General features: G+C 38.7%; 1 protein-coding gene and 1 long non-coding RNA gene across 2 annotated transcripts in view; both read left to right on the top strand.

Moving 5' to 3' along the window:
* Nucleotides 1-6,969, top strand: part of LOC140693511 (uncharacterized) — a 118,781-nt gene extending 111,812 nt beyond the window's left edge. The window contains exons 20-21 of the mRNA XM_072957331.1: nucleotides 6,343-6,392; nucleotides 6,882-6,969. The gene's annotated coding sequence lies outside the window, so the exon portion shown is untranslated. The remainder of the gene's footprint in view (nucleotides 1-6,342; nucleotides 6,393-6,881) is intronic.
* On the top strand, nucleotides 6,834-7,861 carry LOC140693541 (uncharacterized). The gene is made up of 2 exons (XR_012069309.1): nucleotides 6,834-7,036; nucleotides 7,673-7,861. It is a non-coding gene; the product is annotated as an uncharacterized lncRNA (long non-coding RNA).
* The last annotated feature ends 846 nt before the right edge of the window (nucleotides 7,862-8,707 follow it).

Raw genomic sequence — 8,707 nt, forward strand, 5'->3', positions numbered from 1 at the left:
CAAGGAATCAGTACACTGAAGCTTATCAATTTGGAACAGATCACGTTACTGACAACTGTTGACCTTGGATTTTCGGGGTAGCTTATTAGCCCAGTACACTGACACTAAACTTCAGATTTACCAGGTAGCCCAGCAAAACTTAGATCAGGAAACCGACACTTATCACACTTTGATTTGTGACTTAGCTTGTTAGGCCAGCTGTGGTTTTCCTTCAGTGTCACTTATCTTTTGAATTTTTCTTTTTTTCTTTTTTTTAATATTTAATCCAAATTTAATATCAGGGTTCTTTGGGAAAGAAATTTCTCTTTTTCTTTTCTTTGGTGATCTTTTAGGGGGGCAGTTAATTAGATGTATTTACCTGTTAGTGGAAGCCCTGGGGCTTCAACCCAGGACCCCGTGCACGCTAAGCACACGCTCTACCACCCGCCCCATCATCTTTTCTTTTTGGTTTCGCTGCCAAGAATCCTACAGCTGAATTTCTAGTCAGCCTTAACCCCTTCCCTGACTTCATGGAATCCATTTTTATGAGTTTATCTCCCCCTGGTTTCATTTAAGTATTGAATCTCCATTTTCTCTTCACTCTCCGTTTTGCCTTTTGTTGTTATGGTTGTTAAGCTGTGTTTAACAGAATTGTTTAAATTCTCTTTTAGCAAGAGGCTGAATGTAAATAAATATGTAAGCAAACAGCACAATTAAATGCTTTTATACATTCTGAGCTGTTTAGTAGTAACTTAAAAACCGAATTGAATATTAAAGTGATAGCATTTTAAAAATATTTTTTAATTTTTCATAAAAATATAGCTGATTTAAAATATGATATTAGTTTCAGGTGTACAATAGATGCTCCATTTATAGTTACTGTAAAACATTGTCTGTATTCCCTGTGTTGTAAGATACATCCCTCTAGCGTGTTTACATTACATGTTGCAGTTTGTATAAGAAAGTTGGGTAACGCAGAGTCTGGAACGTGGCTGTGTATGACTCAGGTTCACGCTCACCCTGCCTGTCAGAGCTCAGGCCTTCACTCCTTTCTGCAGGGGAGCGAGTGGAGGCAGCTCTCATCAGCGCTGGCACCACCCTCTGAGTGGCAGTGACAGCAGTGACTGTGTGTGGACGTGCAAATTGTTTTTCCAAGAGCTTTATATGCGTTTCTGCATTTAATAATTAAAGCCCTCCTGTGAGGAAGCGTTTTAAGTTTTTAATGCATAATACATTTTATTTTGATATTGATAGATTTCAAACCTCTGGAAAATTTACAGGAGTAGTACAATAAACGCTTAGATACAGTTCACTTTAAAGGGCACTATTTGGCTTTCTGTGTCTGGCTTATTTTAGCATAAAGTTTCAAGGTTCATCCATAATTGTAGCCTGAATCAGTACTTTATTCTTTTTGCTTGATAATATCCTTTACCTTTGTTTTCGTTTTTGGTCTATTTAAAAATATTTTCATTGAAGTCTTGTTAGTTTATAATTTTGTGTTAGTTTCTTGTGTACAGCACAACACTTCAGCTAAATAGGAACCTACCTGTATTCATTTTCATCCTCTTTTTAAACATAAGTTACTATAAGATATTAAATATATTCTCCTGTGCTATACAGTATAAACTTGCTGTTTATTCTTTACATACTCAGTATCTGCAAATCTTCAACTCCCAGTTTATTCCTTCCCACACCCTCTCCCCACTGGTAACCATAGTTTGGTTTCTATGTCTCTGTGTCTGTTTCTGTTCTGTAGATAAGTTTATTTTTTTGTTTCTTTCTATTTTTTTTTTTTAGAGTCCACATGTGAGCAATCTCATATGGTATTTTCCTTTCTCTTTCTGGCTTACTTCACTTAGAATGACATTCTCCAGGTCCATTGATGTTGCTGCCAATGTCATTATTTTATTATTATTTTATGGCTGAATAGTAGTCTATTGGACAAATATGCTACAACCTCTTTATCCAGTCATCTCTCAGTGGACATTTCGGTTGCTTCCATGTCTTGATATTGTAAATAGTGCTGCTGTGTACATTGGGGTGTAGGTGTCTTTTTCAATTAGGGTTCCTTCTGGATATATGCCCAGGAGTGGGATTGCTGGGTCATCTGGGAGGTCAATTTTATGTCTTTAGAGGAACATCTATACACTTTTCCACAATGGCTCCACCAAACTGTATCCCCACCACAGTGTAGGTGTGTTCCCAATTCTCCGCAGACTTTCCAGTATTTATTGTCAGTGAACTTCTGAATGATGGCTATTCTGACTGGTGAGAGGTGATACTTGATTGCAGTTTTGATTTGCATTTCTCTGATAATGATAATGAATATTTTTTTATGTGGCTACTGGCCATTTGTACGTCTTCATTGGAGAAATGTTTCTTTAGGACTTCTGCCAATTTTTGAATTGAATTGTTTGTTTTTCTTTCTTATTAAGTGTAAAAGCTGTTTACATATTCTGGGAATTAAGCCCCTAGCAGTTTCATTTATTGTAAATATTTTCTCCCATTCCATAGGTTGGTTGTCTTTTTGTTTTGCTTACTGTTTCCATAGCTGTGCAAAAGCTTGTAAGTTTAATTAGATCCCTCTTGTATATTTTTGGTTGTTTTTCTATTGCTTGAGTAGACTGCTCTAGGAAAACATTGCTGAGATGTATGTCAGATGTTTTGCCTATGGTTGCTTCTAAGAGGTTTATAGTGTCTTGTCTACATGTTTAAGTCTTTAACACATTTTGTATTCATTTTTGTATATTCTGTGAGGGAGTAGTCTAACTTCAATGATTTACATGCAGCTGTTAAGTTTTCCCTACACCATTTGCTGAAGAGGCTGTCTTTACTCCATTGTATGTTCTCACCTCCTTTGTCAAAGTTTCAATGACCAAAAGTTTGTGGGCCTATTCTTGGTAATTTTGTTTATCCGTTCATTGATGGATGGATATTGTTAGTAACTTTTGGCTACTCTGAATGATACTGCTATGAATATTGATGTGAAATTTTTTATGAGAATATGTTTTCATTCTGTTGGCTGTACATTTGCCCCGCCATATCTGTAGTTTCCACTACATGAATCCAGATGGTTGATTGTAAAGGGACTCGAACATCCTTGGATTATGGTATCCAGGGTGTGGGGTTCCTGAAACCAACCCCCCAAGGATATTGAGAGATGACTCTATATGTAGGAGTGGAATTGCTGAGACATATAACTCTAAGCTTTTGAGGAAATACCAGACTTCTCCAAAGAAGCTGCAACATTGTTCCTTTCCCCTGGCCGCATATGAGGTTTCTCTGCCTCCTGAACGACATTTGTTATTGTCCATGTTTTGGTTATAACCATCCTAGTGGGTGTAAAATGAGATCTCATTTTGTTTTTGACTTCCCTAGTGATGCTGAGCATCTTTTCATATGATTATTGGCCATTTGTATATCTATTTAAATTCGTGGTAAATTTAAAAATTGGGTGTATTTTTTTGTATTGTTCAGTTGTAAGCATTCGTTATATATCCTGGATACTACTCTCTTATTAGATACATGCTTTGCAAAATTTTTCTTCTATTCTGCACATTGTCCTTTAACTATATTTTTTTAAACATTAAAACGATTTCTTTACAAGGGAGGTAGTTTGATGTAAAGATTTATTTTATTTTTTTGCAAAGCACGCACTCTCTGACTTGAGATACCCTTTTCCCCTGTCATTTCACTTTCTTGATGATGTCCTTTGTAAGAAAAAGGTTTTAGTTTTGAAGAAGTCCAGTTTATCTGCTTTTTCCTTCTATCACTTGTGCTCTTGGTTTTGTATCTAGGAAACCAAAGCCTATCCTAGGCCCACAAAGATTTATACTGTGTCTTCTTTTAGAAAGTTTATAGGTTTAATTTTTACATTTCTGTCTGTGATCTATTTTCAATTAATTTTATTTGTTATATAAAATATGGGTGTTCAGATTCCAGATTGATTCTTTTGCCTGCAGATACCCAGCTGTCCCTGAACCATTAGTTGAATAGACTATTCTTTCAATGGAGTGTTTTTGGCCCCCTAGTGGAAAAGTGTCTGTAAATGTAAGTTTTTCCCCGTGGGTTTTTATTGTGTCTCTTAGACTTATTTATCCAAACTTATGCCAGTATCATACTGACTTAGTACTATAGCATTTTAGTACACTTTAAAGTGAGTCCTCCAACTTTACTCTTCTTTTTCAAGATTGTTTTTGCTGTCCTGGGCCCCTTGCACGTCCATGTGAATTTTGGGATCAGTTTTTCAATTTTGCATAGAAGTCAGCTGGAATTTTGATAGGGATTCCACTGAATATATAGTTCACTTTGAGGATTCTTAACATTTTTAATAATATTGTCAATCATTCCATGAAAATGGGATGTCTTCCATATATGTAGATCTTTTAAAATTTATTCTGGTGATACTTCAAAAAGTTCAATGTACAAATCTTGTAAATTTTTGTTAAATGTATCTCTCACTTTATTTTTAATGCTGTTGTAAATGGAAAGGCTGAATTTCTTATGGGTGGGACTATGTATCAATCTTCTTATTTGTAGAATTCCTTCACAACAAATACCCTTGGTATATATTTGCTACATAAATCTATCCACAACTATTCCCCGCCCCGTGTTATAAGAAACCAAGACCCAAGGTAAGCTACTTGAAAACACCTATGTGGAAGTGAGAAATGAGACCCTTGGGTGGGTCTTTGTGCAGATGATACTGAGAGCTTATTCTGAATGGCTTCTTCTTAATTACTTTTAAACAACCCTTTCAGTGTATTTAGTCAGATACATTAAGATTATGCCCTTTTGATGTGCGGAGTAGCTAAGACTATAATTTTCAAATAAATTCTAGTGAGAGTGTTGTACTTGAAACCTAATTTGCATCAATCTTTGAAGATTTATATTTCAGGAGCTTTGACTAAAGAACAACTGTCTTTATTCTATAATGAGAACTAAATGCTCAAGCAACATGTAAGAGTTTGAGCAAACTGCCCCCGCCCCATAGTGCTGGGTGGCTGCAGCTGTAACTGGAGTCAGCACTTACCTCTCCCAGTATGCTTGTGCTGATCTGCTCAAAGTGGTTCGTCCAACAGTTTGTCAGTAGTCTGTTGGACAAAGTCATAAAACATTGATTGAAGGTTGCTAGAATGCAATATATTCTTATTAATATTAAGTAAGCACATATTGAATGCTTACTGTATGATGGAATTGTCCCTCAGCCTCACATGAATATTATTTCTCTTGAAACCTCACATATTTCCTTGTTATTCTCACTTTACAGATAAGGAGACTGAGAATTAGGTCTTCTCTCTTTTGGGAGGAGCTCATTATTAATGATGGGCAGTTGTAAGGAAAAAGATATTGATTCATCATGAGAAAACATTTTTGTGAGAGTCAGCAATGAAGAAGATGAACACTGAAGAAGGTGATCATTGTTCGAGTGAGACAAGCCCTGGGTTGTGCGGAGTCAGCATCCCTGTCCTAGACACGGCACGTGTAGAGCTGCGTGGTGGGTGAGGCGGCGCGGCCGTGCAGGGAAAGCGGATGCTGGGGCCTTAGGCTGTGCTCAGGCCTGGTTGGGCTTTCTCCTAAGGGGAGTGAACCATCATTGACAGATTTTAAGTAGGAGAGTGGGGTGCTCTCATAGTTCATATTTGTCTTCTAGAATGTTTGGAAACATTTAGAAGGCTTGGCAGGAGATGATGTGATGAGTCAGAGTAGGGTGGCTGCGAGGTGTAGCAGTGTCCAATTTTCAAGTGGTTTTCAGGCCCAGGCTTGTGGCTTAGTAGCCGTGTCAGTTTGAAGGACGCACGCAAGGAAGTGAAACAATTTATCTAATCAATTGAAGCAGTGATGTACCCAATTCCCAGGACTATTGTGGAGATCCAGTGAGATACACTGTGCAGTGTGCAGTGTGGTCTCCAGCAGAGAGTCAGTGCTGAGTGAGTGCCAGTGAGTATCTGGTAGGTCAGTTGAGGGTAGTGGGACTCGGAGTCTGAGGATATCTGGTCCCTGAAGGAGGGGTCCATTCACATCTGTGAGTGATGGGCCTGAGTTGGGAGACGCAGGGAGACCTTACCCCCCGACCAGGGGCCCTGGTAAGGACGGCTATGGGAGGAACACCGTGAAGTCAACTCTTTGCATGTGGAGTTGGAGCTGCCTTTGAGACAACTAACTGCAGTGTCACGAGCTTAAAGAGGAGATCTGGGCCCAGGTTGTGCATTTTCCTAAAATCTCAACTCCTAAGGACGCTGAAGTATTGATCACTGAACGTGAAGTCATACTTTAAAGGACAAACGAATAGTAGTATTATCCCTGTCATCAAAGCTCACGTCTATTTATTCATCACTCACTTTGCTAATTGTGTACTTACAGAGCTCACTTCACCGTCCTCCCGTGGGCTCAGGCTCCACAGAAAAGAGCTGGTGAGACTCCCTCTTTTCTAGAATAAGACACATTTAGCTTGTAGCCTTCTGTACCTCGCCAGACTTAGGATATTAGTTTGTTGGTTTAATTGTATTTTCTGTTGGCCATGTCCTGACAGGAGAGAAATTTTACCTCATGGTCATGTTTCAATTAGCTGTTACTGAGAATTGCTGATCTGATACATAGTGTATGTATTATATTAACTTTGTAGAGTAGTTATCATTTTTCTGTCTTTGCCCGTTAATTTGTTTGCCCCTTCAGTGTTCTATTCTTTTTGGGGCCTTATTTTTTTTTTAATTAAAAAATGTCTGTTAGCAGTTAAAAAAAAAAAGCAAAGAAAAAATGCACATGAGAACTAAATTTAGAAAATGTCTAGTGTGTTTTCTGTCTCGGCAATGGAGGGTTCTAGAAACTCCTGAAAACCTTCATTACACAAGTTCCTTAAAACGCTGATTGAGAAATAAAACCTTCCTTCCTCATCTTTCAAGCTGCACAACTCATTGTCAAGAAAGTGAGGGAAAATTCTCAGAAGCCAAGACAAACGAGAAAGCAGGGTTTCTGAGAGATACGTGAGCGTTAGAAGCCGTGGTGTGCTGGTTGGCTCCTGAACTGATTTTCAGTTGCCTTGACAGGAGGGAAGCAGGTGAGCCCCAGACCTCTCACACTAGGAGTTGGATGGGTGATCAGAAAATGGGCCAAGCCCATCCTGAGAATCTTGCTTTACTAAAGGGTGAAATAGGAAAAAAAAATTCCTCAAGACAAGAAAGTAAGAAAAGTCAATTTTGTTGGAAGAGGGGAAAAATAACAAATCCAAATTAAGGATATAGTTTAAAGCTGTTCTGGCATGAGAGTGACCACAAACACCTGGCAGAAAAGCACAGCTACTCCTTGATTGATAAGTTGTGTTTTGAATGAATCAGTGAACAGCTATTCCGAAAAAGGCCTCCAGAGTCTTGTGGATCAAGATACTGGACAGCAAACACCTCTCTTCCAAGGTCTCATTCAAATAACCAGAAAGGTTTTAAAGGAAACTAACAATAATCTGAGTTGTATTTATTGACATTACTATATGCTAAGAATTCAGAGGTGACTATGGAGTTGTCTCCTCTTTTATGGACCTTATTTTCTCTTTGGGGAGAAAAATGACATAGTTGGGTATCTTGGTGGAGGGAGGAGTTAGTCTGTTGCAATTAGCCAGAAGAGGAGATTAAGAAAACAGTGAAGGGTGGGTGAACTTTTTAGCTGAGGACAGTCTTGTTCACTTGGCTTTTAATTGCAGGCTCAATGAGCTGTCACTGGAGGGAATAGATCTTACGGAAGATGGACATAGCTCAAGCCTCTTTGGAATGGACAAGTGAACCTGGAAAAAGACAGTCAAATCTGTGCAGACATTAAAGTTCACTTGAACGTGCTCCATCCCTGAGCCAAAGATAGGACAAATATGCAGCAATTCTTGAGGACAGAAGAGTGGTTTTTAAGGTTCTCCAAGAATGAATCCCATGGAACCGAGATGGCCAGTTGTCAAACTGAGACTTTGTTCTTTGGACGGTGTACCCAGCAAGGGTATTGGCCTTTTATATGTTTCCATTTGTCTTTAATACATGTCTGTTGATGAGGGCATGGGCACAAATGTTTGACACCTTGTCGAGGCGATTTTGGATACCTGCCTAGAAGCACGGGCACAGTTGCGGCTGCTTCATACATCTTGCAGCCCATCCCTTTCCCCGGCTCCGGGATCACGGCAGAGTGATTCCTTGTTGACCTGTCCGTTTCCTCTGTGACATCATAACCCATGAAAAGACCGGAGGATATTAACTTGGCTTTGTTAAATTCAAAGAAACAGATCAAATATGAAGTCAGATTTGTTCTTTCCTATTTCAGTAGTACCATGGAGACGGCAGTTTGGGCAGCTTTTTGTAGTGTCCTGGAGGCTTTCTCTCTCAGCTTCTGGGCGCCTCTGTTGAAAACACTTCATAGCTCTCTGGCCTGCTGGAAAAGCACTCTGCCTGTTTTACCCTGAAGATGTGTTCTGTTTATAAACTCATCTCTACTCCTTGGAAAACAACTCAAGAAAAACTCGGTTGGTTTTCCACCAGCCATGGGCAGGGGTGAGGTAAACCGTGTTATTATTTCATAAAATAATAGCAATAATAGTAATAGTCATAGTAGTAGTACTTGTAGTAATAGTAATAATAATAATAATAATAATAATAATAATAATAATAATATTAATAGAAGTCTTAAAACAGGACAGAGCACATTGGAGAGAGTCAAAAAATGCTTTCTGGCTTAAATCAAAAGTGATGACTAGTGA

The sequence above is a fragment of the Vicugna pacos genome, unplaced genomic scaffold, assembly GCF_048564905.1.
Source record: "Vicugna pacos unplaced genomic scaffold, VicPac4 scaffold_19, whole genome shotgun sequence".
Lineage (NCBI taxonomy): Eukaryota > Metazoa > Chordata > Mammalia > Artiodactyla > Camelidae > Vicugna > Vicugna pacos.